The sequence below is a fragment of the Mauremys reevesii genome, linkage group 8 (assembly GCF_016161935.1).
Source record: "Mauremys reevesii isolate NIE-2019 linkage group 8, ASM1616193v1, whole genome shotgun sequence".
Classification (NCBI taxonomy): domain Eukaryota; kingdom Metazoa; phylum Chordata; order Testudines; family Geoemydidae; genus Mauremys; species Mauremys reevesii.
The window spans coordinates 91,140,532-91,161,638 of NC_052630.1; the positions used below are offsets into that span (position 1 = coordinate 91,140,532).

The window sequence follows — 21,107 nt, forward strand, 5'->3', positions numbered from 1 at the left end:
ACGTGCCTAACTCTTGTGTAATGAGAGACAAAATCATACTCTTAAAAGAGAATGCAAAATTGCCATCCTGTGTATACTAAAAATATGTTTAATTTGGAGTTGCAAAGATTATATAATTGAGTGACTATCTCACTCACAATAAGGTGAGAACTGAAGAACTGCTTTCAACTACTTATTTATAAGGTACACCAAAAGAAGCATGCACCATCAAACTCTACTTTGGGGGGATATATAAGAGGGGACTACCAATGGTCATTTCCTACATTCCTCTCTGGAGAACAGAAGATAATGGTGGCCCCGTCTTCCATTTAGAAATCCTAGTATTCCACCTCCATGAGCTTTCCCCCCCAAATATAGACACCACCTCCCCATCCAAAACCACCCTCTCCATGCATAGTTTCCTGTGCCCATTTCTGAGATGTTCACTTTGCCACTCAGTATAGTTCCCGATCCTATGCATTCTTCCTAAGAGTTGCCATCTGCCCTGCTCCCTCCAGGGTTCTGAAAGGCATCTTTTGTCCCATCTCCAATGGAGGGAGTGAAACATGGGTGTCTTCTTATAGCCTCATCCTGTCTCCCTAATCTAACTAGGGACTTCTCACTGGCTGATCTTTGGGATCCCAGTCCCTACCCCAATGAAGATGGAGGATATAGTAATTCCCCCAGTTTCTGTGAAGTGAGAGTAAAAGGGATGTGTGAACCTCACCTAGATTGCGTCTCTCTCTTCAAGATGAAAAGCAAAAGGGTGGCCTTTTAAGATTAGCCCCTGTCTCTCCCACAAGCCCCAACACTATAGCAAAGTTTAGTGGGGGCTAACTTAAATGGGGCTCCAACAGTGAGCCAGGTCTACAGAATTCTCTGATGCTGGTTCAAATCCCTACTGTCACACTCAACTCTGTGCTTGTTGAATTTGTTCTGATTTTCTTTAACAGATTAGTTTTCAGGATTTGGGGATTGTTAGGAGTACAATGTTGGTCCTTCCCAGTCCTGGTCTCTAATGATAGGGTTTTTTTTTCTTCAAAAGCTCAGATGTTATATTATTCAGTTCCTTCAAGAGCTTTGTTCAGAAGCTCAAATGTTACATTCTTCAGTTCCTTCAAGAACTTTTGGATCAATCCATCTAGCCTGGGTGCTTTAGGCCATTTAATTTCTCATTATGCTCTTTGATCTCCTTGATAAATCTCTCTCTGCTAGTGTCTACACTTCTGTAATTGTGAAAACAGCAACATTTCCTTATCATTGGCTATAGTAAAGACTTATGCAACTGTCTGAAAAATCTCTTCATATTCACAGTTGTCCTCTATGTCACCTGGTGGTCTAGCAAATGCACAGACAGCTTCTTGTTTTTTTATTTACTTTTTTTTTGTGCTTTGTATCTTTGCACATTGATTTTTTAAATGTCACTTTATCCTCCATCTTACTTGCCAGAGTTTGTGTTTTATCCTAGTAACACCACTTGGGATGTATTTCCATTTAAAAAATGACACTTTGTCTTGAACAAATTCTTGCCATGGCCCACATCATGCAAGGTGCTCCAAGTAGGTGGACCCATTTATCTGCACAGAGCTCTGATTACTTTTTTTTTTGAGGTTAAAGGTGTTTTATTTTCAGACAACTTATGTTTTTATAATTTATTACATAAATGCTTAGAGGTCTGCTCGAACTCCAAATCCAGGTCCTTTGGGTGGTTCAGTCAGAGAAGTAAGACCACCAGCTGGCTCACAAGAAAAGCGTCCACTTCTTGGGCCAGGTTTGGGAACTCTGCCAGCCTTTAGTTCATCAATTATGTCTTCAATATCTTTGGTGGGGATATGTCTGCATGGAATGACTTGTAGGATCTTAGCTTATCAGTCTAGGTCTTTACATCACACCCACCTCTCTGGAATCTGAGCACTTTACAGACCAATTCAATTGAGCACCTTTTCATTGTATTTTGGGGTGTATTAACAGGAGTATTGTATTTGGAAGGTACTATTCCTATGTGTTCTACTTGGCACTGGTGGGGCCTCAGATGGATTACTGTGTCCAGTTCTGGGCACCACACTTTAGGAAAGATGTGGATAAATTGGAAAGAGTTCAGAGGAAAGCAACAAAAATGATAAAAAATAAGTTTAGGGCTGTTATAAAGAGGATGGCATGGCGGTCACTGGTGGTTCTCCATGTCCACTGAAGGTAAAGCAATGGGGTTGAATCTGCAGCACCAGCAAGAGAGATTTAGGTTAAATATTAGGAGAAAACTATCTAACTAAAAGGATAGTTAAACACTGGAATAGGCTTCTAAGAGAGGGTGTGGAATCCCCATCGCTGAAGGTTTTTAAGAACAGGTTGGACAAACACCTGTCGGGGTGGTCTGGGTTTATATGGTCCTGCCTCACTTCAGGTGGCTGGATTAGATGACCTCTCCAGGTCCCTTCCAGCCCTGCTGCCATAATTGTTATTAGTTAAGTCTATTTTGTCATAAGCTATATTTAGCAATCTGTCTTTTTCAGATCTTCCTGTCCTGTTACCTTCAGACCTTTACCAAGCCTCATTTTCCACCTCCCGCCTTTCCGTGTTGAAGTAGGATGTCGCTGGAAGGCTCCCTGCCAGAGCATTTCAGGCTGAATTATATGGAGTGACTTATTGTGCATTAGTGATTCATTGGTGCACCTGATGAACCAAGCTCCTATGCGGGAAATACTCAACCCTAGAGCTCAGAAATCTCTCTGCTCCTCTTGTGTGCAGCTGTACAAGGCTCTTTGGTCTCTGGGGAAGCAGGGGGGACCAGCCTTCCCTTGCAGAGCGCACCAGGGCAGCCCCTGGGCTGTGTTCAGCGCTGAGCACCCTGTCAGCGCTCGGCAAACGCCACGTAACGCCCGTGGGCTCCTTATAGCTGCTTCGGCGGCCTCTGGCCCCGAAAGCCGGACAGCCAGGGGACCGCCACCTGCGGGAGTATCGCGGCCGGGCCTCCGGGCTCTGCCCCTCCCCGCAGCGGGCGATCCTGGCGGAGGGGGCGGTGTCCCTCACTGCCCACAGGCTGAGCGTGGGGGCCGAGGGTCTTTCCCCCGCCTGAAGGTGACAAGGGGCGGGGGCAGGAGGAAAAGACCAGTCCACCTTAAGGCCGCGGGGACACGCCGTGCGCATGCGCAGGCCCCGCGGGACAGCCTGGGATCTGAGGGCTGCTGTCTGCGCCGAGCCAGCGCTGCTCGCTCTTCCGCCGGACTCGCCTCGAGCGCCGACGGACCCGGGGCGCCCCGCGCGCGCACAGGGAGCCGTTGGGCCGGGGGCCATGCGGGGCAGCGAGTGAGCGAAGCGGGGCGGCCGGGCTCCCCGCTCACTCTCCCGTCGTCGTCGTCGTCGCCGCCGCCGCCGCCTGGAAGCCGCACGCGGAAGCGGTGAGTGAGCCCGGGACTCGGAGCGCGGCTGAGGCCGGGCGCGATGAGCTGGGCGACCCCCCGGGCCGCGCTCGCTGCCCCATGGCGCGGGCTGCCCCTGGCAGCCCAGGCAGGGCGCGTAGGGGGGAATCCCAGGACAGCGCGAGCCTCCAGCTAGGGGGCCGCAGAGCGGGGGGCGCAGGAGGGGGGCTGCGCTGGGCTTTGCTGTGGCCTTGACTTTCAGACGGGAGATCAAGAGTTAAACATCCCCCCTCCCTAAAAAAAAGAAAAAGAAAAAGCTGCCTTTGCAAATTGGATGTTCACAGCCCAGCCAGCGGCGATATGGCTGACATCCTGTTTATATCATGCAAGAACATCCTGTCTTCTCCAGGCGGTTGTATTTGAGGCAAGCCTCCCCCCGCCCCCCCCCCCTTTGGTCGGGCTAGTTTTCACACATCCCAGTAACCACAATGCAGTGAGAAGGATCGAACTTCGTGCCTGCCCCAGTTCTATGTGATATGCATAAACATACGGGAATAATTAGTACTGGGTGTTCAGTACTTGTTGCAGTTATTCTTATTAATGCAGTTGATCTGCACTAGATGTCATACCTGCAGCTGTGTACTTTAGGGAACATTTTGGTTGGATGGAGGGGCAAGCAAGCAAGCTGTAACTCGTGGGGAATATTGACTTGGAAGACAAGCCATCATAATAAGGGCTGGATGCGTCAGAATAAGGAAGTATACAAATTGCAGTGTGAGGTATGAAGAAGGAACTGTTTTTTTCAGACAGGAATAGGTGTGGTCCAGGTGGAAGCTCCCAAGGGGCTTAATTCTTGACTGACTGTAAGGTCACCCTAAAAAGTGACATTTTTACATTTAGTTTAGATAAGGAAATGCAACCTTTTAAGGTCTATATTGCTAAACTCTTGTGGGCAAGAATCGTGGTAGTGTTGACAGTACCTAAATCTTCCTATCTCTGAGATGTTTACACCATTCACACTTAGTAAGTTTTCTGTTTGATGCCATGTGTATTGATGTTGGAAAAATCTGTTAAATTTGCTACTTCGTGTTACAGGTGATGATAGTTTAAAGTGTTGAAATTCCACTTAAGAAAAGAGTTTGTTCCTATGGACTGAGGATAATCAAATCATTATTCTCTAGTGTAAAGTTATATCCTGAAAAAGTATCAGCCTGGTTTATTGGCATTGGAAGATACAAAATAGTGTGATCCTGATAAGTGCTCATTAGTACTAGGAAAGATGTATAAAAATGGCTACTTTTGCTCACAAAATCTGTTCCTTGTGATACTTAGAGGGCTTGTCTACACTTGAAAGTAAATTCACCCTATCTTAATCTGAATTAAAAGTGCAGTAGCTGAATTTTTGTTTTTTAAAAATCTGTATGCTGAAACAAAGCTATGAAAAAAAAAAGCGTGTTGACACGAGCTGGAGTAGAATTTTTCAAATGCAAGAATTTCTTGGTGGAGATGCACAAACCAGAAAGGACCCACATTAACTAATTTCAAGATCACAAGTTTTCCACAACATCATCAGTTTTTTTTTGGCGCATATAGTTTACTTTAGGTAAATGAAGCTAAATACTTTGAAACATAATTACTCTTAGCTTTGGTTTTACTTATGTAGACTAAGGGCCAGATCTGGCAAATCCTATTACAAAATGTTTGCAGGATTGGGCCCTAGTTAGCATTGTCACTAGTGTACCTCCTTTTTTGGTTGAAGAGAAGATGCTTTCTCCTGGCACCCTTCATAATCTCTAGTTTATTGTGCATTTTAGACAGTAACTATAAAGTGTCTGAATTAGCTCTTGTTGGGTAAGCATTGAGACAGTATGGCTGAGTTGCCTAATTGGCACATCACATCTGATCTTCAGACCCATCCAAATACCTGCACCCCAAACATCTAACAGAATTAACCATTAGTGTTAGCAGTATAAACACTATAGTCAAGTTAGGAGGAGACTATTTTTAAAATACATGTACTAAGGGTCTAGTAGTAGACTATAGACAGAAAAATATTAATTGTAAAATATGTCAATCCCCATGTTTAAGTATATGGGGATTAGAACAGAGACTACGTAGCTGTCTTTCAATATGAAAAATGCTTAAACTCAGTCTCGTTACAAATAGCACCAATCTTATGAAGTTTAAGTGTACATTAGAATCCTTTATTTGAAAAATCAGGTGTTTGGGTAATAAAGGAGATTCAGTCCTGCATAGCTTATGATGCCATGGAATAGTACTTCAGGCACTGAAAATGTGGAGGATACAACCAGTCTACAACTTAGAGTTGGGTTTACACTAAGCTATGTATTACATTTTGACTGAGTTTTTCAACTTTTTCATAATTTTAACTCCAGAGGCTTGCTTGGACAAGTTACATTCTCTGTACAAGAGAGTTCATACAGGCTCTTCTATTTTGGGGGAAAAATCAAAGTACAAGTTCCCTGACTCTGGCTGAGTAGCATGACATATCTTAGATGCTGCTTAATCACTAGTACAATGTACACTAAGTTCTTTTGTGACCATATATGGGGAGTGGTAGGCACTTCCTCTGTGCACTTTTAAGTGTGCAGGAAATTGCACCTTGAGCTCAATTTGTACTAGTTGGCATTACATGGCAGGTGCCTCTATAAATACAAAGCAGGTTACCTAGACTGGAGCAGTACATGCATTCAGATAACTTTGGAAGATCAGAAAAATAATTTATGGTTCTTGTGTCATGAATGAGATTAGACTGGTATCAAATGTGGAATATTAAAATATAATTTGCACACATAATCCCACAGTTCTCTTTCTATTTTGCAAATGCTGTTGTTTTATTTTGAAAACTTTTCAGATTAGTTTTACAGCTATATCAGAAAATGAAGGATTGATTATTTCATTTAAGTTCAACAGATTAATCATTAATTTTGGAGGATTTTCTTACCAAGCTGTATTAGGAGGAGATCACCACCAAACAGACATTTAAATTGTTTTATTTAACTAAAACAACATCATCATGAATTCTGGATTGTTTTCGTTGAGGTCTGTTATTTCTCGCCTCTATATATTAAAAACATTTTTGCTGTTAACAAGCATGTACAGAGCAAGTCCACAGACAGAGTTTTTGTTAGGAGGGGTTAGAAAAAAAACCAACAAAACTTACTGTACTGTGCTTAAACAATCTAAGTGTCAAACAGTTTAAATAAATTACTGAATATAAGCATGTTTAAAACTGGAAAGAATCTCTAATTTCATTAAATTCAAGAAATCTCAGTATTCAAAGAATAAGATTAGTTACTTTTTAAAGAGGATTCATATTAAAATATGGTTCTAAAAGAGAATCTTATTCTGAAATTAGGTATATTAACAGAGTTTTGGAACAGTTGAGTATTTCCAAATTAACTTGTTTATGGTCTTTATTAAAATAGTGCTAAAATCTAGGAAGTAAAAACCACATCAAGTATATAATAGGAAAACAAACTGGTGTCTAAATTGCAAAATGAAAAACAAAGCATTATTGGGAATTTTTCTTGACATGTTATAAAAAGAGGTGACAGAACTTTTGCAGTCAAACCAATCCTTGTTTTATTAGTCTCCTTATGTTTACTTCAAAAAGGTGAAATCCACAATAAGATTTCTAATACTCTTGTACTTTTACCATTGGAAGTATTTTCCACACATCTAGGATGAATGAAAGTTACAGTTACACAGGGTTCTTTATTGGTTGAATAAAGACACTTACTGGGAATGGTGCTCTCACAAAGACTGTGTTTGTGCTGTGATCAACAGTAATTTGTAAAAGCTATAGAAATGTTCATGCATTTTATAGTGTTGCAAACCAGTGCCTGGATCTCTCTCAAATCCACGTGCAGGCATTCCCCTATCTGTGTGGAAGTATAAGCCAGCACCACAATAGTCTCTTCAAGACCTTATAGGGAGATTCTGGAATTGGAGGTCTACACAGAGGGAAGAGTTGGGGGGATGCACATATCCCCCCCACCTACCCCTCTAAGCTGTATTATTTTTTCCGCAGAGCACTCCAAAGGGATTCCTGGATCACCATGCTGCCACAGTTTGGTGGTGATGCATGAAGAGTGCCATGGGTCAGATTCAGTGTTGAACCAAATCCCCTAGAATCCATGCAGATCTTTGGGGAACTGCCAAGTTTGAGGGTGGGCTCTCCAGCTTATTGGTGATAGTACTACCTCCCCACCCCTTCCACAGAATCTTGGAGAAACTCCATAAGAGAGTCCTCAGATATTCTACCTCAGAGCTTATTCTGAATTTTTCTAAACAGCAAGGTGTTTGGATTATTTTGGTAAGTGCTGGTTAAAAAAAAAAATACAGAGGGGTAAGAAATTTTATATCTGTAAGTAAGGATCAGAGTTTGATCATACATCCAGCCTGAGCTGGAGGAGATGGACATATTTTACACTGGAGCTAACATGACAAAATAGGTCTTAGGCTTCATGAAGAATACCAGTGAGCTAAAAAAGCAGGTTTATAAACTAGAAGAGAGTTAGTTTATAGAGAGGAGCCTGAGCTGCAAAGTTTAGATGCTGACCTCAAAGAAGTTTGGATCCATGGTCTTGGTCCTGGCCCCATAGCTCATCTATTGGAAGTTAATGAACAGTTAGAAGTTTATTTGTCCTTCAGTATTAAGGAGCTGTATGCATGTGGAGGGGAAGATAATTCTTTGAATGATAAATTGGCAGCATTTGAGTCTTTCTTCCCTTTCCTCTCCAAAAGTTGCAGTTCCTTACAGGAACAATATAAGCTTTAATGCAATAATAAAATCCTTGGTGTATTCAGGATGTAAACACAACCATAAAAATCTCTAGGGCACTCAGGATGCAGTTAAGATTTTTCAGGTCTGGGTAATAGCAAACAAACACTTGCTACATTTATAGCAAATTGCTTTCAGTGTTTTGAACATATGATTCAGACAATTATAATGCTTTCTGCTTGCTCTGTTCAGCAATAAAGCTTTTTAGAGGGCTGAAGGATACCAAAATCCATTTTACTAGATGAATAGAACAAACAAACAAAAGAAGAGGTACTGAACGTCAAGAGGTAGGATTTTGAGAACTCAGGAGTAAAATAGTCATAAAGGGACAAAAGATTTAACCCTCCTCCCCTTATTTTTAAACTTGCTGTTACAATAGCTGCAGTTAGACATGAAAGATTAGAGGAAAAATTATTCTATTAAATTACTTTGTCGTTTTGACAGTAGTTTTTGTATGGTCACTGTCAACATTTCCTTCTGTTTGTCCGTTTATATAAATCTTTCACAGACTAGGAGAATTTTTTAGAATAACTAGGAAAGTGACAAAAAAATCCACAGATTGACAGGGTGTCTCATAGGCAGGTTTGCAGGAGGGAATTACTGGTTTTCAAGTGGGCTGTGTCCCTCCGAGGCCAGATGGATCTCTAAGGAATCTATCAAGATGTTTATTCCCTGCTCCTCATCACAATATCTGAGTGCTTTACAGAAGTTCACCAACTAAGTAAGTGGTGTTTCACATAGCATGCTTTTTCTGATTGGTTAAGTAGGGTAGTAAGCTAATGAAAAAAAAATTGTAAGCTGGAGGAAATAATTGGAAGAAGAAATTCCATTTAGAGCAATACAAAATGAGACACTTTTCATATCTTGCTTTTGTCATCCTCATTATAATACAGGCCTGTTGCTTCTTACGCGCATTTAACATGTGCGATTTCAGCTTTATGCGTTTGGCCAAAAAAAGAAATAATTTTAATACTGTAACTGCGGGCGATTCCGCCTGCCATTCAACTCAATGTAATTTTGACTATACGCGGTTTTCGCTTTACGCGCTAACCGCGGAACGGAACCCCCGTGTAAGATGAGACTCGCCTGTAGCTTGTTTTTGTCACAGTTGGCACTTGTCTGGATATTTCTGATGCCAACCTTGACATGAATATACATCTCTCTATTCATAGGAGTTGTATCATAAGTTATCTGTTAACACTTGTTAATCTTTTTAATAGATATCTTTTGCTGACTGTTCATTTTTCTGCAGATAAAATGGGGGAAGGGAAAGGGTAGGAAGTTATAGGATTGAGTTAGCAGACAAAGTTCAAGTTATGCTGAACTAAGGGAGGAAGTGGCTGAGAAGTCAGTGAAAACAAATGAGGGAGTACTGACTGCAGTTTTTTATTTGATAGGAACATATTTGAAACTGGCCCTTAGATTCAAAGGGAATGTTTACACAAGATCTGGTAACTCTAATGCCCATTGAAAGATGAGAACATTATATTTTCTTTCACCTAAATGGATATTAGTTTTTCCGTGTTGATACAAGAGATACTCACTTTTGCTAACAATCCTTGTAACAGAGAAGCCCCAGTAATCCAGAATAACAGGTCACAGTTCTAATCCAGCTCTGCTGCTGCTGAGCTCCAAAAATAGCAAGAACAGCCTAATGTTAACTAGGTGTTAAACAAGTAATACACCATAGCAGGCTAACGAAACCACAACAGGTACTGACAGCTGATAGCTTTGTGCTTTAAGTATTTGGAATCTTACTCATTTTAATGTGGTGATTTACTTAAAGGGGAGGGAGGGGTCAGCTGTTGGACTTGGCTTGTCCAGTACTCAATAGAATGTCATACTGACATGTGTCTGGCTTCTGACCTATTTAAGTTTTAAAAAGTTAAATTTCTAACTAAGCTTAAGAATATGAACAGATGTAGTTGTGGTCTCCCTGAGTCTGCATACTGACTGAAACAGGTGTATACTGCATCCTCTGCTTACCAATGGGGTGTTAATTCTTGGAGAGGGAGTCAAAAGACCTGTGTTCTGATCTTGGCTCTGCAACTTACCTGCTGTCTGACCTTGGGCAAGTCACTTCTCTGTGCCTGTTTCTCCTTGCATTCTGAGTATCTGACAGGCCTTAGGCACCTTTCTCCTGTATTTGTTTCCAGTGGGAGCTAGGTGCTTGACTGCAATTGATGTTAGAGCTCCCGGTGGGAGCTTTTCAACACTGGGAAGCTCTTAGGGGCAGGGACGGTCTCATACTATATGTTTTGGGCCCTACCAATTTCACGGTCATAGGATTTTAAAAATAGTAAATTTCATTATTACAGCTATTTAAATCTGAGATTTCAGTGTTGTAATTGTAGGGAGCCTGACCCAAAAAGGAATGGGTGGGGGTTTGCAAAGTTATTGTAGGGAGGGTTGCGGTACTGCTACCTTTACTTCTGCGCTGCTGCCTCCAGAGTTGAGCACCTGGTCAACAGCTGCTGCTTTCCAGCCGCCCAGCTCTGAAGCAGCGAAGTAAGGTGGCAATACTGCAACCACCCCCCCCAAATACCTTGTGACCCCCCGCAACACCCTTTTGGGGCAGGACCCCCAATTTGAGAAATGCTGGTCTTCCCATAAAATTTGTGTAGTATAGGGTAAAAGACCAGATTTCACGGGGAAGGGACCAGATTTCACAGTCCGTGGTGTGTTTTTCATGGCCATTAATTTGGTAGGGCTCTATATATGTTTGTACAGTGTCTACTACAGTAGAACCCTGAACGGTTGTAGCCTCTAACAGCTACTGTTATACAAATGATTAGTGACTCTGAACCCTAATGACAACTGAAGTATCACTACCTTTTCATTGTTGATCACTTCAGCAGCACCATTCTGAGAAATATTCTGAGACTGGATGGCATTTGGGATTGTAGAGTGTAGTACCAATTGTTCACCCATTGTGACAACTGGCATAGTAGGAATTTACAGGGAATTGAGATCTTTTATTAAAATGAGTTATTAGTGGTAGTCATTAACCATCATCATCTAACTCCTACATTAAACTTAAATTGGTGAAAACTAGCTTGCTAATGTTCCAAGTGAAACTATATTTTTCAAATTGCTTCATTTTTATTAGCTGGAAATACTTAGAATGAACCCATACCCAGTTCCACTGTAGCAAACAGGAAAACAATATCTGTCCCACTGTAATTGTATTTTTTGTTGACTAATCCACATAGGATGAATCAGACTCATCCTGTTGCCAGAAAGGAATAGAAAGTTAATTTATATTTTAATTTGGAAAAAAAAAAGTGCCCTTGCTACCATGTGGTAATTCTTCAAAAGTTAATGTTTTAGATTCCTTGTGACACAGGTGCTGACTTTCAGCTTCCCACCTCCCCCAGGTGCTCCACCCTGCTTCACCCCTCCCCCCCAAGAAGGACCCCACCTAAGCCCTGCCTTTTCCTGCCCCTGCTCCACCCCCACCCAGCCTTTTCCCACCTCCACTCTGCCCCCTCCCTAAGGCTCCGTCCCACCTTTTCCCACCCCAGCTCCACCCCCTCCTCTGAGCACACTCTTCCTTCGCTCTGCTTCTTCCTGCCCCTCCAGGAGGTGGAGGGGGGGAGAGGGAGGAGCTGATTGGCGGGGGCCTGCTGAACAACTGATTTGGTGGCTGGTGAGTGTTGAGCACCCACTAGTTTTTTTCCCCCATAGGTGCTCCAGCCTCAGAGTACTCACATAGTCAGCGTCCATGTGTTGTCATCCTGAAACCTAACCTGAACAGGTGATATAAGGGTGTCTATAAACAGCAGTATACTTCCCAGCTCTCTTCTCCCACTACCTAAAACTAAGAATTGGCATGAGCCACTGGGTTGATTGTGCTGATTTTCTCTCACTCTAAAGTTCTCTGGCTAAGCTTATTGTATTTAACCTGTCTTGAGTTGGAGACAGCGGAGTAGGACAGAAGGACTGAAACTAAGTACCTCTACATAACCTTTGACGTTCCAGATCTGACAGCTGGGCTTCTTGGGAATACGTCTAGGTAGCAAGCAGGACCCTGCAGCAGTGAGCCTCAGAACCTGGGTCTGCAGACCCAGGCTCGCAGTATGGCACTAAAAATAGCTATGTAGACATTTGGGTTTGGACTAGAGTTCAGGCTCTGAAGCCTAAGGAGGGGGATGGGCTTCAGCAGCCAAGCCCAAACCAAACATCTGCTCATCTATTTTTAGTGCTATAGCATGAGCCTGAGTCTCGCTGCTGCGGGATACTGATTGGGGTGTAGATAAGTTCCAAGTCTCAAAGGGTTTGTCTATGCTTGAAATGCTACAGGGGCTCAGCTACAATGCTGCAGCGCTTCAGTGTAGATACTACGTCGGCATAGGTAATCCACCTCCCTGAGAGGCAGTAACTAAGTTGATGAACGAATTCTTCCATTGACCTAGTGCTGTCTGCATGGGGACTTGGGTCAGTTTAACTACCTCGCTCCGGGTGTGGATTTTTCACACTACTGAGTGTTGTAATTATGCCAACCTAATTTCCTAGCATGGACCACCTTGATATATTGGCTGTTCAATACTCAGTAGGTATCAAAGTTAGTCAAGACTGTTTAAAAAAGACCTTTCTACTTGCTTAGTTTGTACTTTCCTGCCTCTTGGTCAGTTTCACTAGTTCTCTAGTCACCAAAGGCCTTTTTCCTCCCCCCACTAAGATTTTTCCACTGTTGCTACCTCTCATACCTGGTAACAACCACAGTGATGCTAGCATAGCCAAGGCGGATGCCGTAGTGTGACTGTTGCCCTGAACGGTGACATCCTAGCAATTTTGGGGAAACTGTAGGAAAATAATGTAGTGTTGCTAGAGAAAGCGTGTTTCAGGGCTTGCTTTAAAAAACAAACAAACAACTTAATTTCCCCCTTTTGCTTGTTACCTTTAAATGGCTATTCATAGCTTTTCAGCCAATTATGAATGTTATAGTAATCATCTGTTTATAAAATTTGGTTGTGTGCTCAAGTGCAGGCCAGGAAATTATCTTTTCAGTGTTTGCTAACCAGAGGAGTTAAGATCCAAATCTTTCCCTTAATTTAAATTAATAAGTGATTGAAAAATCATTAGTTCTACAGCTTGTTGCATAACATGCCATGGTTACGTACTGTTACTCACTTTCCATAAAGGCATATATGGGGCCATAGGTGAGAATTAAGACCGTGTACACAAAGTTGTTTCATTATTGACATTTCATTTGCTGCTTCAGTTTCTTCACTGCTAGTAATTCTAATTTTAAGTATTCTTCAGGGAAATGGTGATGTACCAACAACATCCTCCCAGATGGAACTTTTGAAAATCCATATGCAGTTTTGCCAATGTGGAACAAATGGATTTGTTATTGAAAAAAAGTCATTTGAGACAAATTTGACACTTTAAAATTTAACTTTTGTTTCCTTTGAGTTAGCTTGTCCTGATATTCAAACCTAGACTCTGTGCAGAGTTTGTCAGGAGGTGAAACTCACAGAACTAACTGGTTTAGGCTCACATTTTTAGAGACATATTGCAGTACATAGAAACACAATAAAACTAAAATAGCAACTCAAGAACTTGGGCACCTATATGATTCTAACAACTTTCTGTTGCTTGGCATCCATAAGTCACTTTTGTCCAGTTTCCCCTTTTCAGCAGAGTTTAAGATCATACTGAACACTTTTGTTTGAACTAAGCCATATTTGTTTAGCAGGCATTAGTCGGGTGCTTAAGCTAGATGTGTCCCCTTTTACGTGACACTGGATTGCTTCATATTGAGGTCTGTTCGTTTGCATTGTTTGCTGTTTGCGCAGGTTTGCCAAGCCACATAAATGTCATGGAGCCACTTACACTGTAATTGTTTCTCTGGCATATGCCTTTACTCAAGTGGATTGCCTCCTACACGATGAGAAAAAGGAAAACTCAACCCTCAGATATATTTGAAACAGCTATGATTATAGGCAGGCAATTGTTCAATCCAAGTTATACATTTTGTACATGCTCCTTGTCTGTCTTGTTTACTCAGGAAGAGGTAGAAATACTGAACTATGTTGGGAATGAGAGGCTATTTCAGCATTCTGTAGGTATGGCCTGCATTCCTTGTTCTTACCTAGGTGTATAACTTTGCATTTGGTTGTATTACAATGCATTTTTTTGCATGAGCCTTACTTACCAAAGTATGATTACCCTGTCCTCATGTACCATTCCACCAGTCTTTGTCATCTGCAACATTTTATCAGCAGTTTGTATATTTATTTCCCACTCACTGATGAAAGTGTTGAATAGCATCAGACCTAGTACTGATCTCTGCAGAACCCCACTAGAAACACACTCGTTCCATGATCATTCCCGTTGACAATAACTTGTTCTCCAACTCTCACTCAACATATAAGCCTTCCCAACTTCTCCACTTTCTCTGTGGCATTTTTTGTCCTGGTATGGTGGCCTGAGGATTGTAGATGGAGTAACATAGGTATAAGCATTTGACTATATACACACACACACACACACACACACCCCACACCTACCTATGGTTCTAGAACTATAGCATGACACTTCTTCCCCTCCCTCCCTGTAATGAGGAGTTCCATTAGAGTGGTTTACATTCCTAATGGACTCAAATTCTTCTGATGTGATCTTATGACTTCATGGCCTTCATAACTATCTCTCTCTCGAAGACAAAAATCCCTGACTTCCCCAGACAAAGGATGGCTTAATTGCCTTTTATTTGACTTTTAAAAATTAAATATTGATTTTTTTTTTAGACAGTCTCAATAGCTAAAAAAAATCTTGACATTAGAGGATACTCAAAGTTCACATCTTCCAGAAAGTGCGGCTATGGTCAGAAAAATGACTCTAAAAACCAACATAGTCCTATTCAGCATCTCTCTGATCCCTGTTTGCCTTAGGGTCATATCTGTTTATTGACAAAAAGGAGGAAAATTCTGCTTTGGTTCATAGATCAATAAAATGCACCTCTATATTCCAGTTAGTGAATCTGCTTGTGGTTATATACCAAGAGACAGCAGAACACAGCTTGACTTCTTTTGTTTTGGCAATTTGAAAAAAAGTCTCTTGACAAGCAAGTTTGAACTGGATGTCCTTTGAGAGGAACATATATACTACTCTTGGGGGAATTCTGTGCCACTGAGCAATGCAGAATTTTGCAGAAATTAACATGCGTGCAGAATTTTCCCCTCCCCCCCCCCACAGAAATGGGCTGCAGTGCTGTTAGGGGCCACTGGACTCAGCAGAGCCCAGCTTGCACATAGAAGACAATGTTGGGGGAGTGGGAGGGAGCTAGAGGGTTCCTGGCAGCTGCAGTTCCCAGCATGCCCTGAGGGAAGGAGAGGGCAGTGCTCAGGAAACACCTTGCAAGCCTGGGACTGAGTATCTGGCTGTTTCTCCCTCTGGATCCCTGGGCTCTGGGAGAGAAGATGGTATCTGAGCAAGGGGGGCCCCCACAGCTGGGCTGTGGTGGGGAGGGTGCAGGTATTTGGACTGGGGGGGGCTACTGTTGGACTCTGGAGAGGGTTTTTTTGGGGTGTATTGGCTGGGCAGGGGGCACCACCGGTGGGCTCATGGAGGAGGGGTTGTGGGTGTCTGGCCCACCCGGCTGGGCTCTGATGGGGGAAGGGGACAGAGAAACAGTTAAAGAAACCCTGTGACAACCCAGTTCCTCTCTACTCCTGGGGAAATTTGTGTGTGTGTCGGTATTGTTACAGACATACTTGCTGACAGGTATTTTGAAATAATTGAAGCTGGTGTGATTATGTAGTGTTATTTTGACAAAATTTGCAGAGTTTTAAAATATTCTGTGCAGAATTTTTAATTTTTTGGTGCAGAATGCTCCCAGGAGTAATATACAACACCATGATTTACACTGTAAACTCTCTCTTATCTTTGTTTTGCCTTCATGCGTGTCTGTAAGACATCTGGCACTATATGTGCAATTAAAATGGTTCCATAGCTATTTGACAATAAATACACAATGTATGACAGGGTGGTTAGAACAAGAAGGGAGGAGAAGTTTGCAGTGAACTTCACTGTGAAACAGAAAGGTAAATATTGAGTCTGTCCTGTCTCTTCAGTAATCAAATACAGCTACAACAGGGCTTCCCTCAGCTAAAGTATGGCTTGCTTTAGCCAAGTTCTAAAGTGGAGGAATCCCTATAGTTTTCTTCAGCTCCAGTCCTCTTCCTAAAGATCCTTCCTCATTACTACACTTGGTCCTGGGCTAAATACAGAAGTTGCACTGGTTTAGCTAAAGGTGTTGTTTTGCACTGATTTAGCAAACTCAGGGGTCGACAACCTTTCAGCGGTGGTGTGCCAAGTCTTCATTTATTCACTCTAATTTAAGGCTTCACGTGCCAGTCATATATGTTAATGTTTTTAAGAAGGTGTCTTTCTATAAGTCTATAATATATAACTAAACTATTGTTTTATGTAAAGTAAATAAGGTATTTTAAATGTTTAAGAAGCTTCATTTAAAATTAACTTAAAATGCAGAGCCCCCCGGACCAGTGGCCAAGACCCGGGCAGCGTGAGTGCCACCAAAAATCAGCTCGTGTGCCGCCTTTGGCATGCGTGCCATAGGTTGCCTACCCCTGAGCTAACCCTATGCAAACTTTGTGTGGACATTTACATCAATCAAGTCTAGTTTTCATAACAAGGGCAAGTTGAACTGATGTACATGTCCATACAAAGTTGCATTGTGTTCAGCTAAATAGCTGCAAAACCATGACTTAAATTAATCTGGCATAATTTCTGTATTTAGACAAGACTGCAACCCTCTAACTCTGTGTGCTTAGGCAGAACTGGTTCCACAAAACTAATCCTGCCCAACTAACTGGTAAAGCTATTCACAAAGGTCCAGTACTTGTGGTCTTCCCTCTCACAAAATGGTGTGTTAATCCATTCCCTGCCAACCTGTTGACAGGATCTCCCTTCATAGTGATAGCATGAAATAGAATTCTTAAGTTTTCTCTGGTAAATATTTTACATGTGTGTGCAGCCAGGCTGTTATTAGGACTTCATCCCTTATGCATAGGGCCCTACCAAATTCATGGTCCATTTTGATCAATTTCACGGCCAGAGGGTTTTAAAATTGGTTAATTTCACATTTTCAGCAGTTTACATCTGAAATTTAAGGGTGTTGTATCCATGGGGGGTCCCAACCCAAAAAGTACCTGGAAGTGGGTCTGATCTCTTCCCCCCCCCCCTATGCAAGGGAAGGACAAATGCTGTCCCTTCCCAGCCCAGCAGGGACTCGCACCTAGGAGCTTCCCTAGCTGGGGTCCTCCCAGGAGCAGGGGGATATCTGACCCACCTCCACAAGTCACCTCCAGCTGCAGGAACCTCTGAGGCCGGGCAGGGAGCTTCCAGCAGCAGAGGAATCATCTCCCCAAGAGCAGCTGTGGAGAGGAAGGACAAGTCCTCTCCCTCCCCAGCCCAGATGGGACTTGCAGCTAGCAGCCCCATCACTGGGGTGCTCCCAGCAGCAAAGAGGAGATCAGATGTCATGGGGAAGGGCTTATTTCATGATCTAACACGTTTTTCACAGCCATGAAATTGGTGAGGCTCAACTTATACATAACATTGTCAGCTTCTACTACAACTATGGTGACCAGATGTCCTGATTTAACCAGGACAGTCCCAATTTTTGGGTCTTTTTCTTATATAAGCTGCTATTACCCCCACCCTGATTTTTCACATTTGCTGTCTGGTCACCTTAACTATAACATGTAACTGATTCATAAGATATACATATACTATTCAGCTGTTAACCTATGTTGTTACACTTGCTCCTATATGCATGTGGATAGAGTTTAACTGATGTTTTGATATTAAGTCACCAGCTAAGTTTAGTTAACGGTGCATCAGACAAATATGAATACTGAAATCAGTTATAAAAGTTGACTAATATTTCTTAATAACATTAGATTTTAGGTTATATTTCATTGGCCTTTCCATTAAACCCTTGTCAGGCAGCTTAGGCTTTTGTAAAATGTGTCTGAGGTAGAAATATCTGTCAAAGGGTTGAGTCTTTTTTCTGAAATTTAATTGAAGTAGATTAGTGTGTTTGAAAAAGGAATTTAAAAAAAATGTTTTTTTGCTCTCTTCTGGGAAAAGAATTAAGAGGAAATAGGTTTGCTAGGCACTTAGAACCAGATTTTTACAGGTATTTATGTGTTGCTCAGCTCAGCATTGTAAGGCATATATGATTTAGCAGGCTAAGTCCCATTTTCAAATGATATAGGCATTTAGGGGCTTATGTGCTATTGGCTTTCAATAAGACATAAGAGCTGAACTGCCTAATTTACTTTTTAAAATGGGAGTTACCTTATATTTGCTTCACAGTTCATGTGTAATTTGTTAGCAACATTAGCAGTTTGGACCAGTATGATCTTATTTTTAGAAAACCCTAAAGCATAGCCCATCATGTTACCAGAACTAACTAGCAAGCACCTCCCTCCATTTAAAACTATTAGTTACCCATACAGTTTGAAGCATGGACAGAAGAGCATTACTGATTTTACTGAATTGGTTGGTAAACTAGATGTAATTTAAAGAAACTTTCAGGATTTGTCCCTCTCTTTTGATAAGACTTAAAAAAAATTAACAAGAAGCCACAACTATATGCATTAGTTGCTTTTCAGTACATTTAATTGAGCCATTCAGGACCAGCAAATGCTCTTCAATTTGTCTGCAGGGATCAGATAAGATTTTGGTGCAACTTTGCAAGTTTTAAGGCATAAGCCCTACACTACCTGTGAATGATCCCTAACTGGCCTTTGAGCATTCTGGAAATAAACACATTGATACTCTCTTGTAAGTTTGAAAGGCTGGGGGGTTTGCATTTTTGTTTCCTTAATTTTGTCCTAACTGGCTGATTTAGGGCTTGCCAAAGTTATGCAGATCCTTACTCATACTGAAAAAGCAAGGGTTTGTTTAATGAAAATATGTGAGAAAGTTCAGACTGTAGTCCCAGTTCTGTAAACACGCATATGAATAATTTTGATTTCAGTGGAACTACTCATTTAGTACATAGTCACATAAGATTGCAGGACTAAATGAGCCAAACATAGCTTTTTCTTAAACTTATCTCACAGAGCCTAAGTACTGGTAGAACTTAATTGCATAGACTTACCTTACAAAGACGGTTTATGTTGTAGTGCACATCTGTGGAACAAAGTTCTGTATAGGGAAACCTTCTCATTATAAAAGTTTGTAACTGTTAATTTGTATGTCTGTTAGAGAGGACAAATACCCTTTTGTAAAAGCTATTTAGGGACCAGGCAGCCTACATGATTGTTTCACCTCTTAAAGCTCCCTTAATCACCCCTCACCCCACCCCATAATGAGGGAGGAGTTGTAAAAAGACTTAAGGCTTTTTACATGGTGATACATTTTTATTAAGAATTTGGCCTGATTGGAAGTACTTATAAGAACATTGGCATTCTTTAAAATCTAAAAGGTGATACTCTAAAAATGGTATCATGAAACTCTGCATTGATTGTGGTTCATTGATTTTCATATCAAGTTTTCTTAGTTTACAGATAAATGGAGATCTCTTTCTAACTGCTAGATCTGCAAATAACCTCATTCAACCCCACAACCTGTGATCTGACAAATAAATGATCCTGTTTTCTTCATGCATAGTTGTTAGTAATAAAGGAAAAAAGTGGCAAAGCCAGATTAAGTTCTCAGTTACACCTGGGCTGCCCTAGTTTCTTCAAATTATGTTCTGTTATAGAAACAGCATCCCTGTAAAAGCCAATAGCTCTACACAGGTGTAAATGAAGCATAATTTGGCCCCCGGAACTTTTTTTAGTGGTGATGATGTGAAAGGAGGAGAGAATCTAGCTTGACTCTCAGATCATAGGGTAGCATTTGTATAGAGGATAACTAGGAATAAAAATTTAACTTTGTACACTAAGCAAATTTGAAATAGAAGTAATTAAAGCACAACTAAAGTAGGACCTCAAGATGCTATTTGTATTCACTTTTCAAGATAGAATTGTATTTAGTGCAAGATAATTGAGCCCTTAATCTTGTAACTGGATATGTAGACAGGCCTTTTTAAGAAAAGCAAAGAATTTTATGTTTGAGTCCTTCAACATCTAGGTCAAAGGGGAAACTAGTAGCTAAGGAATATCATGTTTTCTGGGTACCCATAAAGGAGAGAGAAGATATGTTACCGTTTCTCCTTCAGTCTGGATAAAGAAGGCTTGGAAGGAGTTGTGTTGTTTTGTTTTTTCCTGCTTTTTTGTTGTTGTTGAAGTGCTCCTGGAAGAACTAGAGAAATTCAGTGGGAGTTTCTTAGCCCTTAGGTGGACAGAGAGGGGATTGAGTCTTTCACAAAGATAAATTTTCTCCTGTGTGTGAGTTAGTTATTTAGATGTTAACAAAAGCTAATAAAAAAAAAAAAGTTTTAAACAGTCTGACTAAACTTTGTTCCTGTCTCATTTGCCAAGGTTTCAGTGTCTTGATGTCACAATCCATTAGTTTAAGATCTTCAGCCCAAAAAAAAAGCCTGCATTTTTCATGTGTTTAAAACAAAATAAGGCAGGCCTTTAAATACATTATAGAGAAGCAAAAGAGTGCAGAGAATTTTTTCATTTGAAGGTCATCTTAACTCTTTGAAGGTATCTATCTAGGTTTTTGTACAGCACTAATCACAGTGGTATTTAAGCATGTCACAAAATGAAGTGTATGCATAAAGATATATTTTTCTCTTGTCCCTCGGCCTTCAGGGACTGGAGTGTGTGTGTGTGTGTGTGTGTGTGTGGTATTGTGGGAAAAGTTTTGCATTTTTCTCAAATCTGGGTATTTTTGTTATCCATTCAAATGGTTTTTTGAATGCCTTTTATTTTGTCAGATCTGATCCCTAGCTTTCTCCTCTAGGCTCTTAGGGCTAGATCAGGGGTCGGCAACCTTTCAGAAGCGGTGTGCCGAGTCTTCATTTATTCACTTTA

At 41.3% G+C, this 21,107-nt stretch overlaps 1 protein-coding gene across 2 annotated transcripts in view; it reads left to right on the forward strand.

The window, feature by feature from the left end:
* Positions 1 to 3,133: 3,133 nt before the first annotated feature.
* JAK1 (Janus kinase 1) overlaps positions 3,134 to 21,107 on the forward strand; it is an 88,133-nt gene continuing 70,159 nt past the window's right edge. For both annotated transcript variants that reach the window (XM_039483500.1, XM_039483501.1), the window contains exon 1: positions 3,134 to 3,374. The gene's annotated coding sequence lies outside the window, so the exon portion shown is untranslated. The remainder of the gene's footprint in view (positions 3,375 to 21,107) is intronic.